Below are 21,195 nucleotides of genomic sequence, written 5' to 3'. Positions count from 1 at the left end.
TGATCACTGGATGACAGGTATCAGCATTGGAACCAGGTAACTGTCCTGGTCTGGGAGGATGTGTGTGGAAGGTATTGATGACTGGATGACAGATATCAGCATTGCACACAGGTAACTGTCCTGGTCTAGGAGGATGTGTGTGGGAGGTATTGATCACTGGATGACAGACATCAGCGTTGCACACAGGAAACTGTCCTGGTCTGGGAAGTGGTGTGTGGAAGGTATTGATAACAGGATGACAGACATCAGTGTTGTACACAGGTAACTGTCCTGGTCTGGGAGGATGTGTGTGGAAGGTATTGATCACTGGAGGACAGACATCAGCGTTGCACACAGGTAACTGTCCTGGTCTGGGAGGATGTGTGTGGAAGGTATTGATCACTGGATGACAGACATCAGCGTTGCACACAGGAAACTGTCCTGGTCTGGAGGAGGTGTGTGGAAGGTTTTGATCACTGGATGACAGACATCAGCGTTGCACACAGGTAACTGTCCTGGTCTGGGAGGAGGTGTGTGGATGGTATTGATCATTGGATGACAGACATCAGCGTTGCACACAGGTAACTGTCCTGGAAAGGGAGGAGGTGTGTGGAAGGTATGGCTCACTGGATGACAGACATCAACGTTGCATACAGTTAACTGTCCTGGTCTGGGAGGAGGTGTGTGGAAGGTATGGATCACTGGATGACAGACATCAGCGTTGCACACAGGTAACTGTCCTCGTCTGGGAGGATGTGTCTGGAAGGTATTGATCACTGGATGACAGACATCAGCGTTGGACACAGGTAACTGTCCTGGTCTGGGAGGATGTGTGTGGAAGGTATTGATCACTGGATGACAGACATCAGCATTGCACACAGGTAACTGTCCTGGTCTGGGAGGATGTGAGTGGAAGGTATTGATCACTGGAGGACAGACATCAGCATTGGACACAGGTAACTGTCCTGGTCTGGGAGAATGTGTGTGGAAGGTATTGATCACTGGATGACAGACATCAGCATTGCACACAGGTAACTGTCCTGGTCTGGGAGGAGGTGTGTGGAAGGTATTGATCACTGGATGACAGACATCAGCGTTGCACACAGGTAACTGTCCTGGTCTGGGAGGTGTGTGGAAGGTATTGATCACTGGATGACAGACATCAGCGTTGCACACAGGTAACTGTCCTGGTCTGGGAGGATGTGTGTAGAAGGTGTTGATCACTGGATGCAGACATCAGCGTTGGACACAGGTAACTGTCATGGTCTGGGAGGATGTGTGTGGAAGGTATTGATCACTGGATGACAGACATCAGCATTGCACATAGGTAACTGTCCTGGTCTGGGAGGAAGTGTGTGGAAGGGATTGATCACTCCATGACAGACATCAGCGATGCACACAGGTAACTGTCCTGGTCTGGGAGGTGGTGTGTGGAAGGTATTGATCACTGGATGACAGACATCAGCTTTGCACACAGGTAACTGTCCTGGTTTGGGAGGATGTGTGTGGAAAGTATTGATCACTGGATGACAGACATCAGCTTTGCACACAGGTTACTATCCTGGTCTGGGAGGAGGTGTTTGGAAAGTATTGATCACTGGATGACAGACATCAGCGTTGCACACAGGTAACTGTCTGGGAGGAGGTGTGTGGAAGGTATTAATCACTGGATGACAGACATCAGTGTTGCACACAGGTAACTGTCCTGGTCTGGGAGGAGGTGTGTGGAAGGTATTGATCACTGGATGACAGACATCAGCATTGCACACAGGTAACTGTCCTGGTCTGGGAGGATGTGTGTGGAAGGTATTGATCACTGGATGACAGACATCAGCATTGCACACAGGTAACTGTCCTGGTCTGGAAGGATGTGTGTGGAAGGAATTGATCACTGGATGACAGACATCAGCGTTGCACACAGGTAACTGTCCGGTTTGGGAGGAAGTGTGTGGAAGGTTTTGATCACTGGATGACAGACATCAGCGTTGAACACAGGAAACTGTCCTGGTCTGGGAGGAGGTGTGTGGAAGGTATTGATCACTGGATGACAGACATCAGCGTTGCACACAGGTAACTGTCCTGGTCTGGGAGGATGTGTGTGGAAGGTATTGATCACTGGATGACAGACATCAGCATTGCACACAGGTAACTGTCCTGGTCTGGGAGGATGTGTGTGGAAGGTATTGATCACTGGATGACAGACATCAGCGTTGCACACAGGTAACTGTCCTGGTCTGGGAGGAGGTGTGTGGAAGGTATTGATCACTGGATGACAGACATCAGCGTTGCACACAGGTAACTGTCCTGGTCTGGGAGGATGTGTGTGGAAGGTATTGATCACTGGATGACAGACATCAGCGTTGCACACAGGTAACTGTCCTGGTCTGGGAGGATGTGTGTGGAAGGTATTGATCACTGGATGACAGACATCAGCATTGCACACAGGTAACTGTCCTGGTCTGGGAGGATGTGTGTGGAAGGTATTGATCACTGGATGACAGACATCAGCATTGCACACAGGTAACTGTCCTGGTCTGGGAGGATGTGTGTGGAAGGTATTGATCACTGGATGACAGACATCAGCGTTGCACACAGGTAACTGTCCTGGTCTGGGAGGATGTGTGGAAGGTATTGATCACTGGATGACAGACATCAGCGTTGCACACAGGTAACTGTCCTGGTCTGGGAGGAGGTGTGTGGAAGGTATTGATCACTGGATGACAGACATCAGCATTGCTCACAGGTAACTGTCCTGGTCTGGGAGGATGTGTGGAAGGTATTGATCACTGGATGACAGACATCAGCGTTGCACACAGGTAACTGTCCTGGTCTGGGAGGATGTGTGTGGAAGGTATTGATCACTGGATGACAGACATCAGCGTTGCACACAGGTAACTGTCCTGGTCTGGGAGGATGTGTGTGGAAGGTATTGATCACTGGATGACAGACATCAGCATTGCACACAGGTAACTGTCCTGGTCTGGGAGGAGGTGTGTGGAAGGTATTGATCACTGGATGACAGACATCAGCGTTGCACACAGGTAACTGTCCTGGTCTGGGAGGATGTGTGTGGAAGGTATTGATCACTGGATGACAGACATCAGCATTGCACACAAGTAACTGTCTTGGTCTGGGAGGATGTGTGGAAGATATTGATCACTGGATGACAGACATCAGCATTGCACACAGGTAATTGTCCTGGTCTGGGAGGATGTGTGTGGAAGGTATTGATCACTGGATGACAGACATCAGCGTTGCACACAGGTAACTGTCCTGGTCTGGGAGGATGTGTGTGGAAGGTATTGATCACTGGATGACAGACATCAGCGTTGCACACAGGTAACTGTCCTGGTCTGGGAGGATGTGTGGAAGGTATTGATCACTGGATGACAGACATCAGCTGCACACAAGTAACTGTCTTGGTCTGGGAGGATGTGTGGAAGATATTGATCACTGGATGACAGACATCAGCATTGCACACAGGTAACTGTCCTGGTCTGGGAGGATGTGTGTGGAAGGTATTGATCACTGGATGACAGACATCAGCGTTGCACACAGGTAACTGTCCTGGTCTGGGAGGATGTGTGTGGAAGGTATTGATCACTGGATGACAGACATCAGCATTGCACACAGGTAACTGTCCTGGTCTGGGAGGATGTGTGTGGAAGGTATTGATCACTGGATGACAGACATCAGCGTTGGACACAGGTAACTGTCCTGGTCTGGGAGGATGTGTGTGGAAGGTATTGATCACTGGATGACAGACATCAGCATTGCACACAAGTAACTGTCTTGGTCTGGGAGGATGTGTGGAAGATATTGATCACTGGATGACAGACATAAGCGTTGCACACAGGTAACTGTCCTGGTCATGGAGGATGTGTGTGGAATGTATTGATCACTGGATGACAGACATCAGCATTGCACACAGTTAACTGTCCTGGTCTGGGAGGAGGTGTGTTGAAGGTATTGATCACTGGATGACAGACATCAGCGTTGCACACAGGTAACTGTCCTGTTCTGGGAGGAGGTGTGTGGAAGGTATTGATCACTGGATAACAGACATCAGCGTTACACACAGGTAACTGTTCTGGTCTGGGAGGATGTGTGTGGAAGGTATTGATCTCTGGATGACAGACATCAGTGCTGCACACAGGTAACTGTCCTGGTCTGGGAAGAGGTGTGTGGAAAGTATTGATCACTGGATGACAGACATCAGCATTGCACACAGGTAACTGTCCTGGTCTGGGAGAAGGTGTGTGGAAGGTATTGATCACTGGATGACAGACTTCAGCATTGCACACAGATAACTGTCCTGGTCTGGGAGGAGGTGTGTGGAAGGTATTGATCAATGGATGACAGACATCAGAGTTGCACACAGATAACTGTCCTGGTCTGGAAGGAGGTGTGTGGAAGGTATTGATCACTGGATGACAGACATCAGCGTTGCACACAGGTAACTGTTCTGGTCTGGGAGGATGTTTGTGGCAGGTATTGATCACTGGATGCGAGACGTCAGTGCTGCACACAGGTAACTGTCCTGGTCTAGGATGAGGTGTGTGGAAGGTATTGATCTCTGGATGACAGACGTCAGTGCTGCACACAGGTAACTGTCCTGGTCTGGGAGGAGGTGTGTGGAAAGTATTGATCACTGGATGACAGACATCAGCATTCCACACAGGTAACTGTCCTGGTCTGGGAGGAGGTGTGTGGAAGGTATTGATCATGGATAACAGACATCAGCGTTACACACAGGTAACTGCCCTGGTCTGGGAGGAGGTGTATGGAAGGTATTGATCACTGGATGACAGACATCAGTGTTGCACACAGGTAACTGTCCTGGTCTGGGAGGAGGTGTATGGAAGGTACTGATCCCTGGATGACAGACATCAGCGTTGCACACAGGTAACTGTCCTCGTCTGGGAGAAGGTGTGTGGAAGGTATTGATCACTGGATGACAGACATCAGCGTTGCACACAGCTAACTGTCCTGGTCTGGAAGAAGGTGTGTGGAAGGTATTGATCACTGGATGACAGACATCAGCGTTGCACACAGGTAACTGTCCTGGTCTGGGAGGAGGTGTGTGGAAGGTATTGATTACTGGATGACAGACATAAGCGTTGCACACAGGTAACTATCCTGGTCAGGGAGGATGTGTGTGGAATGTATTGATCACTGGATGACAGACATCAGCATTGCACACAGGTAACTGTCCTGGTCTGGGAGGAGGTGTGTGGAAGGTATTGATCACTGGATGACAGACATCAGCGTTGCACACAGGTAACTGTCCTGTTCTGGGAGGAGGTGTGTGGAAGGTATTGATCACTGGATAACAGACATCAGCATTGCACACAGCTAACTGTTCTGGTCTGGGAGGATGTGTGTGGAAGGTATTGATCACTGGATGGCAGACATCAGCATTGCACACAGGTATCTGTCCTAGTCTTGGAGGAGGTGTGTGGAAGGTATTGATCACTGGATGGCAAACATCACCGTTGCACCCAGGTAACTGTCCTGGTCTGAGAGGAGGTGTGTGGAAGGTATTGATCGCTGGATGACAGACATCAGCGTTGCACACAGGTAACTATCCTGGTCTGGAAGGAGGTGTGTGGAAGGTATTGATCACTGGATGACAGACATCAGCGTTGCACACAGGTAACTGTCCTGGTCTGGGAGGATGTGTGTCGAAGGTATTGATGACTGGATGACAGACATCAGCGTTGCACACAGGCAACTGTCCTGGTCTGGGAGCATGTGTGTGGAAGGTATTTTTCACTAGCACAGTTGCACAGTAAATAAAATTGCAAGCTCACAGGACCTGGTTCTGGAGCTGTGTTTTTTGTTTTTGACTGTGTTTTGTTCTTCATGAAGTCTGTACTCCCTGTCTCTGTGGGATGAATCCAGATATTCAGCTGTACAATGCACATCACCAGCCATTTGTGCTTTTACTTTCATCCCAATTCAACATCAGATAGGTGCAAAGAAGGAGGGTTAGACAGACAGAAACTTCCATATAGGATTTGTATATCTTCAAACAGTATTTCCCAGTAAACTGAGATAACAAATGCTTGTAGTTAGCTTTAAACATTAAGCTTTTGGCTTAATTTTGGCATAATTTTTTGCTTGAAAAAATAAGGTTTCATTTCTTTTCTCACTCACAATTTTCATTTAGACTATTGCTGAGTCAAAATGATGTTAAAAGAAAAGCTCTGATGTATCACCTCAAAGAATCTGCAACTCTGTGACTTCAAATGACCTGACCACCCTAAGGCCCGAGCTTAATTTTGTTACTTCCTCTACACTTATTACAGCAGAGTCTAAGCCATTTAGGGTGTGTTAAAAGGATATAACAAAAGCTAAAAAGTGTGACAAAATGTGAAGACCCCCCCCCAAAAAAAAAACTAGAAAAAGGTAATTTATATGGATTGTGAGGGTCAGGGTGTAAGTAAGACTGGGGAGGGGCATTGTGGAGGTGTATCGGTGACTAGTGTGTAATAAGGATCATGGAATCCTCAGTCTACTGCTATATTTTACCAAAGGCTGGCCTTGTTGGTTGCTGTTAAATATCAGACATGCAAATTGTCCATGAAGTGGCTGTAATGAGCGGATACAGAGGTAGAATCTTTTGTTTCCTACAGCCCCCCTCCCCACACACACACTTTGATGTCACCAGCTGACATGGAGGAATACAATAATAAGTCAGATTTTACCAAGATTATTTAGGAGGGGAAACAGTCCCTCAGATTCTCCATACCTTGCACGGCATGCAAGATCAGTGCAGGAGCTCTAGCAGGCAATATGTCTGCCTTGTGATCCAGGATCAGCCTGCAGGGCATGCACGAGTGTTTTTGCACTAATCCTGCATGACTAAGCCCCTGTATGCAAATCACCCAATTTGCAGGAGAAATCTATACAAATGAGGTAATTTTGCAATCCAGGAAGCTTGCAACCAGCAATCAGAACTAGTGCAATCTGTAGAAATGTACTCAGTTAGTAACCAAATACATTTCTGCAAAATCCAAAACGGAGATGTGACAGCTCCAAAAAAAGGCTGCATATCATGTAGTAAGCATGCCAATGGCCAAGTATAAGGCCATTGGCATTGCAAACAGTGAAAAAAATACAAAACTCAGCTTTTATTTATTTTTTAGCCGATCTCGGCTGTTTAAGCGTAGGGGAGGAGAGCGCAAATGGGATCGGGGAAAATAGCAAAAGAAACCTTAATTAAAATCACAATTCTTGAAATACGAACTGCTAGATGGCCATTACCATTTATGTAATGTAAATTACATAGACGGTAGTGGCCATCTAGCAGTTCATATTTCAGGTGTTGTCTTAGTACTCGTTTGTGGATAAAATCACAATTCTGCCATGCAAGTCAATGGCAGGCAGAAGACAACATGGCCAGTGAGTAGTGGTCGCTTAGGGGGGAGGCACAGTGGGAGACATGTAACCATGCATTAGCAGGCAATCCTATGCAAATGAGGGGAATGATAGTGAATCCCAGTTTTCCCCAGTATGCTAGTCAGGTCCCAACAGTGTAAGAGTAGGAATAGCTTGGTGCAAGCCTAGGAGTTAGGTGACATCATGGGTGTGTGTGTCAGGCATACTGTAAGCGGATTGGAGCCCTGTGGCTCGGGTTTGCTTCGAGCTTAGCACAGCTAAGCTAGTGGATGTGTCTAAACCTGCCTAGCAATTTTACATCACCTAAGCGGGAGTGCGTGCTGCACACCGGGTTTTAAAGGCAGAAAACAAAGTTAAACCAGGAAATAGCAGCAGTGTGCAAATTTGTGCACTCTGTTTGTGCGGCGCGCCCCTGGGCTTGAACAGGAAGGCAATGGAAAGGGAAAACAGCAATAAGAAGGTAATCAAGGAGAACCAGCATAGCTGGCAGGTGAAATGTATCAGAATCAGCCAATTACACAGGCAGCAGACCAGCCCAGCCCAGAACACTATTATAAACTATGCAAACACCTTCCCCTCTGGTTTTTCTCACACTCTACACCACTGGTGTAAACAAGCGATAAACTTTTAACACTCACAACAGCAAAAGGATAGGAGCTGCAATAGCTATCATACACCAACTTGTGGAAGAGGCTGAGGGTGGTGAGGATGTGAATGCTGTCGACCAACCCACAGTGAGGAGATGGAGAAGAGTGTACAGACCCAGGGTAACCTACCAGGGGCTACATGAGCTGGAGATAGTGGAGTGCTATAGGGTGGACAGAGACCTCCTACAGCAAATTGTTGAGCTGTGCCAGCCATGCCTGACACAGAGAACTAACAGAGGGGAACCTATCCCAGTGGATACCAAGGTATGTGAAGGTCTATGAATAATAGCTATAGGTACCTTCCAAAGGCCAACTGGGGATACGATGGGGATTTCACAGGCATCATCATCCAGGGTACTCCACCAGTTCCTGGATGCCATGTCAGCACATGTCGGTGAGCATGTATATTTCCCCAACACCCATGAGGCATTGGCCAGCAATATGCAACTGTCCCACCAAATAGCAGAATACCCTGATGTAGTGGGTGCTATAGACTGCATGCACATATGCATCAAAGCACCACCTGGTGAGTGGGGTAGGGTCTACATCAACCACAAGGGCTTCCCCTCCATCAACTGCCAGGTCATGCGTGATGCCCAGGGCATAATAATGAATGTGTGTGCTCGCTGCCCTGGAAGCTATCATGATTCCCATGTCTGGCATCTGATGCAGCTGTACCAGAGATTTGCCAATGGGGATATCCCTGATGGTCACCTAGTGGGGGATGCTGGATATGCACTGGAGCCATGCCTGATGACACCCATCAGAAATGCACACACACCCGAACAAGAACTCCATAATGAGGCATACGCACAGACCCGAATCATAGTAAAGCATGTGTTGGGGATGCTCATGTCACAGTTCCGGTGCCTGGACACATCTGGTGGAGCCTTGCAGTACTCACCAGCTACATCTACCCAAATTGTCCTTGTATGTGCCATGCTACACAATATGATCCTGCGGAAACAGCTGCAGCAGGAACAGCACGGGGCAGGACCACACAGCTCCCCACCACAGAGTCACTCCGGGGAGGAACAATCTGAGCCTGCCCCAGTAGGCAGAAGAAGGCATACCCAGTATGCCCTGGCCTTGGCAAAGAGGCAACACATAGCACATACATTGACACAGGAGGGACCCAGGGAATAATACCTCTCTCTGACTCTCACATACAGTAAAAGAGATGCAAAACATTACACTACTTGTGCTTAACCATGTGTAGGGAGTGTCCTATGTGCATCCGACATAGGCAGCCCTGCAGCACCACCCTCAATACTGAGACACCCACAAGGTAACTGACTCACACATGCCAGTCAGGGGGGTTCACATACCCAACAACTGTCACAGCCAGCAGGACAGGTGTTGACAAACACAAACAAAGGCTGTGCTATGGCCTCTGAGTGAGGCTTATGGGTAACCTCCCCCACAGGCCTACACAGACAGACTATAGCAGGTCAGGCAGTGGGATGTCAGTTCTGAAAGGTAGGAAGTCAGAAACTAATATGTAGGTAAATAAAAGCTAAGATATGTAGTACACTGGTATGCCTCTGATCAGCATGATAGGTAAGACTACAGAATGAAATGGAGTACCCGACATACCAGTACAGTCCTAGCAAATGTGTACAAGTGTCAGGTGTGCCCCCCATCCTATGAAGTAATGTAATAACAGTCAGGTGTGCCCCCCAAACCTGTGTAGAAATGTAGAAATAGTCAGGTGTGCCCCCCCATCCTATGTAGAAAGTAGTAACAGTCAGGTGTGCCCCCCAATCCTGTGTAGAAATTTAGATATAGTCAGGTGTGCCCCCCATCCTATGCAGAAATGTAGTAACAGTCAATGCCAAATGATTGATGGATACACTGCAGAGACAGCATGCTACCTGTAGGTGTGCAACACAAAGGTCAGCACTGTAGTACAAACTACCTGGAATCGATCCACACATGCAATAGAGATGGGCATACAGGGCATGCTCACACACTTGCAGAAATGAAGGCAATGTCAGTCAACAACATACTGCAAGGTCATACTGTGCATGCTCACACACTTAAACACAGGAAGGCCATGTCTGCAAACACCATTGGACCAGACATATCTGGCAGTCGCAGATGTTAGTGCAGACACTCCTCAGTATGCACCACTCATGCTTTCCACACACAGTGGATAGGAATACAGGCATATATGTAAGGACAGCACACTATAATAAGCCAAAGGTAGACGTACATTCAGGCCTGTCCCAACCAGCACACAGCCAAAGGGCCACAACCACATGAGGGTCAGATGTCACTCACTGCAGATACTAGCCACCAGTATCTGTCAGTATTACAGACTATGTGGTGCACGTGCTAGCTGTGCAACATGACTGCACAAGGAAGTAGTCATCTAGCAGCTGTATACACGTACCTGTGAAATATGACCCTGTTTGTGCATGCATGTGGCATGTCAACCCCTAGATTAATAGGTTATGGCCAATGCACACACACTGTCCTCCACATAGCCCTACTATGACAAGCATGCTGAGGTCATTATCTGTAAAATACACCTTTGGGAGAGTTGTAGCCCAATAATCTCCATGGTGCATCCTATAACTGTGTACTGCTGTAGTATAATAAACTAGTTAGGTAGGAATTCTAATCCCAGACTTGGCAAGTGTGTTTGTGTGGCTGTCTTTGTAGAGAGCAATGCGTTTTATGGTGGTCACACTCCCTACAATTGAAATGCTCTACTTTGGCAAGGCTGCTGATGTCATCCACCTAGAAATACACCTCTGGGAATGTTGCAGCCCAGTAATCTCTGTAGCACGTCCTATAACTGTGTACTGTTGTAGTGTGATAAATTAGTTAGGTAGGAGTTCTAGTCCCAGAGTTGGCAAGTGTGTGTGTGTCTGTATGACTGTCTGTGTAAAGAACAATGCTTTTTAGGGTAGTCACACTCCATACAATTTGAATGCCCTACTTTGGCAATCCTGCTGATGTCATCCAATGCGAAATACATCTTTGGGGAAGGTGTTCTCTAGTAGTCTCTGTGGTGCACCCTATAACAGCTCCATGTTGTAGTGTGATATAGACCTCTGTTAGGGGTTCTATGGCCACACATGTCAGTTGTGGATGCTTTGTGTGTGTGTCACTGTCTGTGTAGGGAGCAATGCATTTTAGCCTAGCCACACTCACTACAATTTGAATGCCCTACTTTGGCAATCTTGCTGATGTCATCTAATGCGAAATATGCCTTTGGGGAAGGAGTTCACCAGTAATCCCTGTGGTGTATCCTATAATAGCTCCATGCTGTAGTGTGATACAGACCTCTGTTAGGGGTTCTATGCCCACACATGTCAGTTGTGGATGCTTTGTGTGTGTGTCACTGTCTGTGTAGGGAGCAATGCATTTGAGCCTAGCCACACTCACTACAATTCAAATGTCCTACTTTGGCAATCCTGCTGATGTCATCCAATGTGATATACACCTTTGGGGAAGGAGTACTCCAGTAATCTCCGTGGCGCATACTATACCTGCGTAGTGTTGTAGTGTAATAAACTAGTTAGGTAGGGGTTCTAATCCCAGATATGACAGGTGTGTGTATGTCTGTGTTTGTAACTTGTATCCTGAGGTTGTGAGTGTGTGACACCTGGGACCAATTTGGAGTGGGTTTTGCAAATTTCTTATATGGTGGCCCTAGTATATATCACAATGTCCACCGTACAGGGATAACAGACGTGAAATAGCCGAGATGCTGAGGTGCAAATCCATACCCATACATGTGACATCAAGGCCAGGCAATTACAGTTAGTAACCCCAGTATTACCCAGAGAACACTCTCAACCCATGTCTCATATACACACACACTTGCCTAGGCAACAGCCAATATGTGGGTAGTACACTGCATATTGGCCACTGATAGTAACTATGGAGTGATTGCAGTGGGCTACAGAGGACATGGCACCCTATCTGTCCAAAAGACATGTACATGCAGGCAGTGCACCTTCCCCATATTCCCCACTGGACACCTGCAACACCTGTGGTGCTATCAAATGTGACCCACAAAGGACATACCATGCCTGAAAACATGCCCTGTATGGACAGATGCCACTGACAGCAGGGAATGCCATTAGCATGCTATCAATGTAGGTGCAGGGTAAACCTGCTGTCCATTACCAGTTCCCGCCACAGATGGCCAAGACTGGCACATCTGATGATAATCTGTGTACACAACATGGGCCAGACACCCCAGGTACAGTTCCACATGTCACTGTACATACATGTGGGAGGTGTGCACATCCCAGATACTGTCCATGTCATGGACTAAGGAACACCTACATGGCAAGTGATGCACAGCATTGGCCACATATATTTAGTCACCCAGGTGACTGGATGGTGGATACAATACCCACCTGTGTGGGCAAATACAGAAACTACAGCCCTGAGCCACAATGCAGACCATTGTCATGTGGCCTGATGCCAAGGTATACCCATCACCTAGCCTTGTATAGCCTTCTGGCACAGTCGACCACCACACACCCGTGCAGAAATGCATCCATGCATGTCATTACTGGCACCCTGTGTGTTTAGTGTGTGTGTTGTATGATGTGTATAATCACATCCACACTCACTACAACCCCCATTGGCATACTGTAGCATGCTGTCTGATGTCAGGCACCTCCCCATACTCTTTGCTCATATAACCTCCGTATATCCCATGTGGTGCTTGTGATGCCTGCACAGTAATGTGCTGTGGCAATCTCACTAGTGATGAGTTGTATTCATGGCCCTGCAAATGTGTCAATGTGTGTGCATCCCTGTGAGAATCTGGCTGTGTTGATGCTGGCACCTGTTCATGTGGACAGGCACGTGTACTACACCCACCGTATAGCTATCATATCCCTGTTGCAGATGTCACTCACCATCATATATATATATATATATATATATATATATATATATATATATATGTTCTGAGGGCTCCACATCAGGTAGCCTATGTGGCGCATCCAATAACTGCATAGAACTGTGATAGCATTACATAGTCGTCAAGGGTTTGATACCCTATGCTGGTAGGTGTGTGACACAAACATGCTTAAGTTTTACTCTCCCACCCTCCCTGCCTTGTCTTTGCCTCTGTCTGCCTCTCTCACTCCCTCACTGGTGGATGTGGAGACCTACACCTGCTTTGCTTAGGCAGCAGCATGTGTATTTTAAGTGATGCTCATGATCAGCTGATGGTCTCTGCACAAATTGCAGCCCTCCCCTAGCTGATTGCATGTGGTACAGCTGTGGTAACATTCCCATAGCCAATTGCATGGAAACACACTTCAATATCTAGGAACATCATGTTGGTGTTGGGCCTTTTCATTTACTGTGAGCAGGAACTCAATCTGTTGTTTGGCAAACAGCATCTCAGATGGATTAGGGATTTACCTCTGACAACATACACTGTGGAAACAGGCCAACACACAGGAGGGGGATGTGCCTGACCTGACTACAGACTGTAAGTGCTGCTATACTGCATTTGGAGTAATGTTGGTTTAACAGGGTGTGTGCGGATATGGTTGTGCTACATGTTCTAATACCTGCCATGTCAGTTCTATGTTTATGAGGACTCCCCATCTGTAGGGTCACCTGCAGACTGGGCAATGTGTGGTGGCTTTGGTTTCATGTGTTACCCACAGAGCATCTATCTGTGAACTGCAGAAGGTAGTGTGAGGATTGCAATCTGTAAATGGTGAAAGCCGTGACAGTTACTGACTTCATATCTGTCATAGGACATATGTTGTGACAAACCCTTTTACAACAATAAATGTATGACGTTATCACAGCAACATGTCAATATTGTCCCTGTGTATGTGCTTCCAGACACAACTCTGTCAACTTTTGTACATATGTCATGCATTAAGAGGTGCATATGTGCTGTACACCATAATTGGTGTCATCATATCTGATAATTCAGTGAGATATCAGACTGCTACACATGTTATGTACAGTAGGGGTTATATTTGATGACATAACCTGGACATTCTGTGGTTGTTTGTACAGTACTGAGGTCTGTGTACTTATGGTGATTGTCGACAGTGTGTGTATTGTTAACATGTACTTTGGCCTGTGTACAGGCTGTGGTAGATGTCATTATTCTAGGTCCCATCCTGTCCTATGTTACATGCTGCTCCACTGTATGTTACCGTATTGGCTTAAATGTTTGAAGGGCCATACATACACATGTCCCATACCACAGACAGGCATCAGATCACACTGTGTAGTGGCCCAGTATATGTAGGATTAGTGTGTGAGTGGCACATATGATGATGGTGTTGAACAGATAGTCCATATACTGTAATATTATGCTAGCTTACCATATGTGGCTGTGTTCACATTGATTGTGGTTATGCACTTTCACACAGGTGTATCTTACCCTGTGCTGTGACATGCCTTTAGAGCCTGCTATATATGCAGGTACATGTGCATTCCCCATAGGGGATGTAGGCCAGTGTTGAGCCAGTCTGCCTGTAGCCTGCACAGTGCTTTGTTACATGCCTAGTAGCTTAGTGTACTTACCCAGTGAGATGTCATGTCCAGATACTTGCCAGGTGTACTGCTGCCGGGCCTCCCTTAACAGTCATGTAAGACAGACAGAGCAGTGGGATGCTGTACATATGTATGTCAATATCTAGTGTGTAGTATGTGGCCATGGGACCTCTGTAACAGCAGTTATTATGTGTCACGACAGACAGGGGTGTGTGAATGCATAACCTATGGGAGCGAATGTATACTAGTCGTTATGTGTTATACCCATCTACTTGGCTGTTAACATCCATATTGTTAGGCTTGGTCTGCATGTTCTGCACTAAGGGGTTCTGTGTATACCTCTGGACTGTACAGAGTGTGTCAGAATGTCCACATATATTGGCCAATATCTCTGCTGTAGTCCACAGGAGCATTACGTAGTTGCAGCGGTATTGTACTATGATGTCCTTAGGATGTCTGTCAGTAGCCAATGGTGCACATGTGAAAAGCAGATGTGATCTCCCACACACACACCATGTCTGTGAAGACAATCCCTATTACAGTAGCAATAGTCTACTAATATGCCTGCTATACATACCTGACATCCCCTTACACTGCAAAGTTGGGACTATAGGGGCTGAGGTAGGGCTACACTCCATGTTCAGGACGTATGATGAAAATAAATGTACATATGATTATCCAGCTATCTATATAGACAATTACACATGTACATATTGACATATATAGATGGGTATGTATATGTACATATATATGCATATACACTCCCAGATATATATATATATATATATATATATATATATATATATATATATATATATATATATATATATATATATACAGAGCATTATATGTCTACACATATACAGATTATGATACATATGCACATATACATATACCATGCTGCCATTCCTGCCAGCAGTCCACTGCTGTTGTATCCTCCACACATACGGTGGGGCTGGGGCCATATATGTGTTGGCTTTACCTACACAATACATGCTTTTTTTTTCTTTGTTCACTGAACTCTGGCTATAGTTGTATAGGCGCTAGCTGCTGAATTAGAGCTAATTTTTTTTTTTACTGCTCATTGAACTATAGACACAATGTTTTAGACTATAATTGCTACATTTTTAGCTAGAAAACTTAATACTAGCTTGTGTTATTTTCTTTTAAATTACTAGTTCCAATGTTTACATATAGCTGCTCTATTCTAGTTTACAGACTGATACGAAATACAAAAGTTGAATGCTCTAGTGCTAATGCCTAGTGTCAGATGTTACTATACCTGTTGCTGATATTGTTATGTTGTGAACAAGCTCATGTGTTTCTGTCTTAATTTTACTGTTTAATTTATTTCTCTCCTGTTACATACCTAGTATCCTTTATAACTTTCTTCTCCCTTTTTATTCTTCAGTTGAACATACTTCTATTACCTAATTCCTCTACCTCTGGCTGTGCCTTACTGGACTCCAAAGACCAACTTTAGTCACCTACCTAACCCTGCTTGTGCAGCTCCTCACCTGGGTAACAAAAGTACCCCCCTGGACTGAAAGCCAAGCTAAAATAAGATTGTATGTCAAATAATAATATTATATATTCCCCTAAATGCACTTGTTAGTGTTGTGATACTTTCTAGGTGTCCTAGTTAAACTGCCATATCAGCCAGCAGCCATACCCCCCCCTCTGCTTGCCTTTCACATACTCCATTCACTCTTTCCCTAGTCATCCCAGCCTTCCCAGAATTTCTAATTTCCTCAAGCCTTTCCCTTCAAAATTACTTTTTCTTTCTTCTACTTCCACCCATATACTGTAGTCTCCACTCTGTGTAATTACAGGTTTTGACCAATAGATGGCTGCCTTTACCCACTTCTAATTTCACTCACTTCTCTACTTTCCTCTCATTATTAACTATTTCACTCCAATTTCACTCTTACTGCTCTACCTTCCACTTACTATAGTCTTATAACCCTAGTATCTAGCCCTATACAAGCCCCTACTCTCCCTCTGCCTTTTAATTTTTCCTTTCCTTCTCTCACTACCACTGCCTTTTTTCTTACCTTCCCTTGGTCTTACCTTCTTCTCTACTGATTGTTTTTTTCTCACTACTAGTACCTTCCTCTGGGTCTGCCCTGCTCCATTCCCCCTGCGGGCTCACTCCGCTTAACTCCCTACCCCAATTCACACCCACCCCCAGTGGTCCTAACCATATACCACTATAACCACTCCCCCCTCCCATTAACAACCTATCTCTTTACTCCTTAACTTAACAACCACACCCACTAATTTAACTCCTTAATTAAACTAATTACCTTCCTTGGCATACTCCCTCTCATCCCTACACCTCATCCTGTACTAATTCTTTTCTATAGCACTCTCTCTTCCAAACTTTCTTGTCCTACTCCCACATCTCCCTACATCTCATCCTGTACTAAAAATTTTATTTATAACACTCTCTCTTACAACCAATTTTGTTTACAAAACTAGACACTACCTCTCTACTCAACCTCTCATGACAGTCTCTCTCCTTTTACTTACAACACTCCCTCCAACAACCTACCCTCACCACTTCTCTACACACCCCTATGGCCCCAACACACACATCTATACTCACAAACATCCTACTCTTGACTACAACTCTTGCTTCTCTTACTATACCATACACTCTAACCTACTTCGAACATTCTTCTCTTCCTGAACAACACCACCACTACCATCAAACTCTACCATCTTCTTTCTTCTACCCCCTCAACCACAGTAATGTAACCTCCACCTCTAGCTATATATTACCAAAATATCATAGAGTTGCCCATCTTACTTACTCCCTTATGAAAAAAACCTCATATAATTATAACAAATTCTTTAAATTTGTAGAATATCCTCATCTACACCCCCTATTAGATGGTGATATTCACCCAAACCCTGGTCCTATTACTGATAATGCCAATAACCTACAAAACCAAACAGTGCCTGTTATCACTACCTTATCTAAATCACCTAACTCCCTCCTCATAGCTCACCTTAACATTTGTAGCATAAACAATAAAATAACCCATCTACATGCACTCTTAGATGTTCACTCATTTGATATTCTCTGTATTACAGAGACATGGCTAAAGCCCTCATCTCTGGACCAGGAGATTACCCCTCCTGGTTACAACATCCTAAGATGTGACCGTAAAACCAAAAAGGGTGGAGGTATAGCCATTTTGTACAAATCTAAACTCCAAGTATCACCCTTCAATATACTCCTACCTCTAGACACCAATTCAGAGACCCGTACTGTCAAACTTCAAATCAACAACTCTAAATCTATCTATCTAATTTGCACATATCTCCCCCCTGGAAATAATGCCAATACTCTTGAAAACATACTTAGTTACCTCTCTACCCATCTACCTCAGGAGACCATAGTATTAGGTGACCTTAATATAGACTGGGTTACCTGCAGTTCCCCTAATCCAACTAACCACATAAATCTCTATGGATTCTCACAAATTATAACCACTCCAACTAGAATCCATAAGCCAAGCAGTAAAGCAACCATCCTAGACTGGATCCATATCAACAGCCACCTTGATACCTATAAATCAGGAACCCTTCCTGACGATATCAGTGATCACATGCTAACCTACATTATTAAACAAAGAGTCCATATCCCAACTAGTAACAACTTTAAAACCTCTCGCTCCAAAAATTTTTTAATCCAGAGAGCTTCCAAAATGAACTGAAAGCATGTGACTGGTCACCAATGTCTCATCTTCAACTTGATGAAGCAGTGACCTATTTTAACACTAAAGTTCTTCAAATCCTAGATTACCATGCCTCCCTATCACTCTTCACGTATTAAAACCAAAATTGCCCCCTGGCTCACTAAACAAACTAGGCAAAACATCCTCCTTAGAAATAACATCTGGGCAAAATGGAGAGCCTCCAAATGTCCATCGGATCACCTTTACTTTAAACAGTTAAGAAATGCCACCAAGAAAGCTATTCTTAGAGGAAAAAAGAGTATTTCCTTCATCTCCAACAAACCCATCCACAAAATCCACAAAAATTCTGGTCAAGTATAAGCAAACTTCTTCAGCCAGGACTCTCTTCAACTCCTGCCCCAGCAGGATTCAACCATAATAACTACAACCAGATTCCCGACACCTTTAATACATACTTTACTGAAGCCATTCAAACCCTAGCCAATACTCTGCCACCAATGACCACTTGCCCATTAAATTCCACTAGGACTCCTTCTCCCACCTTTCAAATACAACCTGTACCTACATCCCTAATCTGTAATCTCCTTCAAAAACTAAAACCTTGCACCCCATCTGCTGACTGTCTGCCAGCTGAATACCTGCAAACTGCAGCAAAAGCCATAGCCTACCCCATCTCCATCCTTATCAATAGAACTATTTTAGAAAGCAAGATTCCTGCCATATGGAAAGTATCCCACATCATCCCATTACATAAAGGTGGGTCATCTACTGAGCTCACCAACTTTCGGCCTATTGCCTTACTCTCTCCAATAGCTAAGATAATGGAGAAATGCATTCACAGACAACTACTTGACCACCTCCTCCAAAATAACCTACTTGCCAACATGGCTTCAGGCCATTCCATAGCACAACCACTGCCCTGTTTTCCTTTTCTGACTCCATAAACAAAAATCGTAACAATAACACTTTCTCCTCTGCACTATTTATTGACCTTTCAAAAGCCTTTGATATTGTAAACCACAACATACTTATAGACATACTAAAAGCCCAATCACTTGACCCACAAGCATTACAATGGTTTAAGTCCTACCTGGAAAACAGACAGCAAGCAGTACTTTAGGATAATAATCTTTCTACATCCCTCCCAGTGAATATTGGAGTACCCCAAGGCTCCATCTTAGGACCCCTACTCTTTTCCTTATTTATTTACGATCTTCATACCCAAATTCCTCAAGCAACCTGCATACAATATGCAGATGACTCTACTTTAATTTGTTCATCCAAAACCATAGCCTCTCTCCAATCCCTCACTCAAACTGTATTTAACAGTGTTGAAAATTGGTTCACACAACACTGCCTCCTCCTGAACCCCAAAAAAACAAAATTATTGCTCTTTGCTCCAACTCTAAAATCACCTCAACTTTACTTCACAATAACCTCTAACAATGGTACTAACATAACCCCTGACACTACAACCCATCTGCTAGGAGTAACAATTGATAACAACCTTAGCTATGATGACCACATTAATTCTACAATAAAGTCTGTTAACAAAAACTAGGCACCCTTTACAGAATCAAACCCTTCCTCACCCCGTCAGCCAGAATGACTATTGCCCAGACCCACCTAATCTCTACCCTGTTCTATGCTTCTGCGATATATACCAATCTATCTAAAATCAACCTTACCAAACTTTCTGCCAGTTATAATAATATAGCCAGATTTGCCACTGGTACCCCATTTAGAACTCATCACTGTCTCAACCTTAAACAACTGGGATGGCTAGAACTGCAAAAACAACTACTTTATCAACAACTAGTTATCACCCAGAAGATCCTTTATCACCCCAACAATACCCCTATCCTCACTAATCTGATCACACCATACAAAAATCTTGAAACACTACGCTCAGCTAATAAGCTCCTTGTTGCCACTACTAAGTCAAAAAACAAAGCTGGGGACTCACTTTTCTCCAACACAGTAGGTAAAAACTGGAACCAGCTTCCTACTGAGCTATCCACCCTTGCTTCAACTTTCCAGTTTAAAAACATCTTTAAAGAACATCTTAACTCTCACTGGCTTTGTCCATGCTCTAACCCTGACTGACATCTTATTCCCCTTCTTGCTCTCTGTACACTACTCTTCCATACTATTCTTTGATTCTTACTTTGTAATCTAAAAAAAAAATAATAATTATATATTATTGTCTTTGTTTATCTCTCTGTTATTGGATATTAACTTCAACCTACTAAATGACCTATTACTATTTTTGTTCTTGCCAACACAGACAATGTACTGTAACTTACTTGACTTATTACTAAATATTGTATTCTTTGTCACTGCTAGTGCCTGGAAATTTTCTCTCCAGGCCTCTACTGAAAATGGACATATATCCAGTTAGATTAGCCCGATCAACAAATGTAAAATAATAATAAAAAAATAATAATATGCACTCCAGAGGCCAGTGTATGTTACAGTGGTATATGGCCCTGTATTATTGAGTCAGGGGGGTGCACCATACATAACCAAAGCTATTACAAAATGTGGGGGTATCAGGGATGAGCTGCCTTAAGGTATCTGGATGTACAGTACCATACATTTCACCTATCTTGACATTACTTACATAACGTGGGTTACTACAGGCCTACTGCCTCCTGCCATACAGACTGTTCTGTTTGTCAGTGTGCCTGTGATGGTGTCAGTTATGCCTTGTTATGTAACAGTTACATCCCATTTGGTCAACTGAAGTCTTTACCACCTAGTGATTGTGTATAGAGTGTAGATAGAGGCTGCTGAACTATACACCTGCATTACTTACTGTTGATTGTGTGGTATCCTGTGGGCCAGTCTGTCTTTACTATTGTACAAGTTGAAGGGCTTGGCCTAGAAAGCAATAGTTGTGGACTTTTCCAGACTACTGTATTAGTATAACTGTTTAACAGTTGCATTACTCT

The sequence above is a fragment of the Protopterus annectens genome, chromosome 14.part0 (assembly GCF_019279795.1).
Source record: "Protopterus annectens isolate FY-2018-M chromosome 14.part0, PAN1.0, whole genome shotgun sequence".
Classification (NCBI taxonomy): Eukaryota; Metazoa; Chordata; order Ceratodontiformes; family Protopteridae; genus Protopterus; species Protopterus annectens.
The sequence above is the reverse complement of the archived record's forward strand: the minus strand, read 5'-3'. Positions refer to the sequence as shown.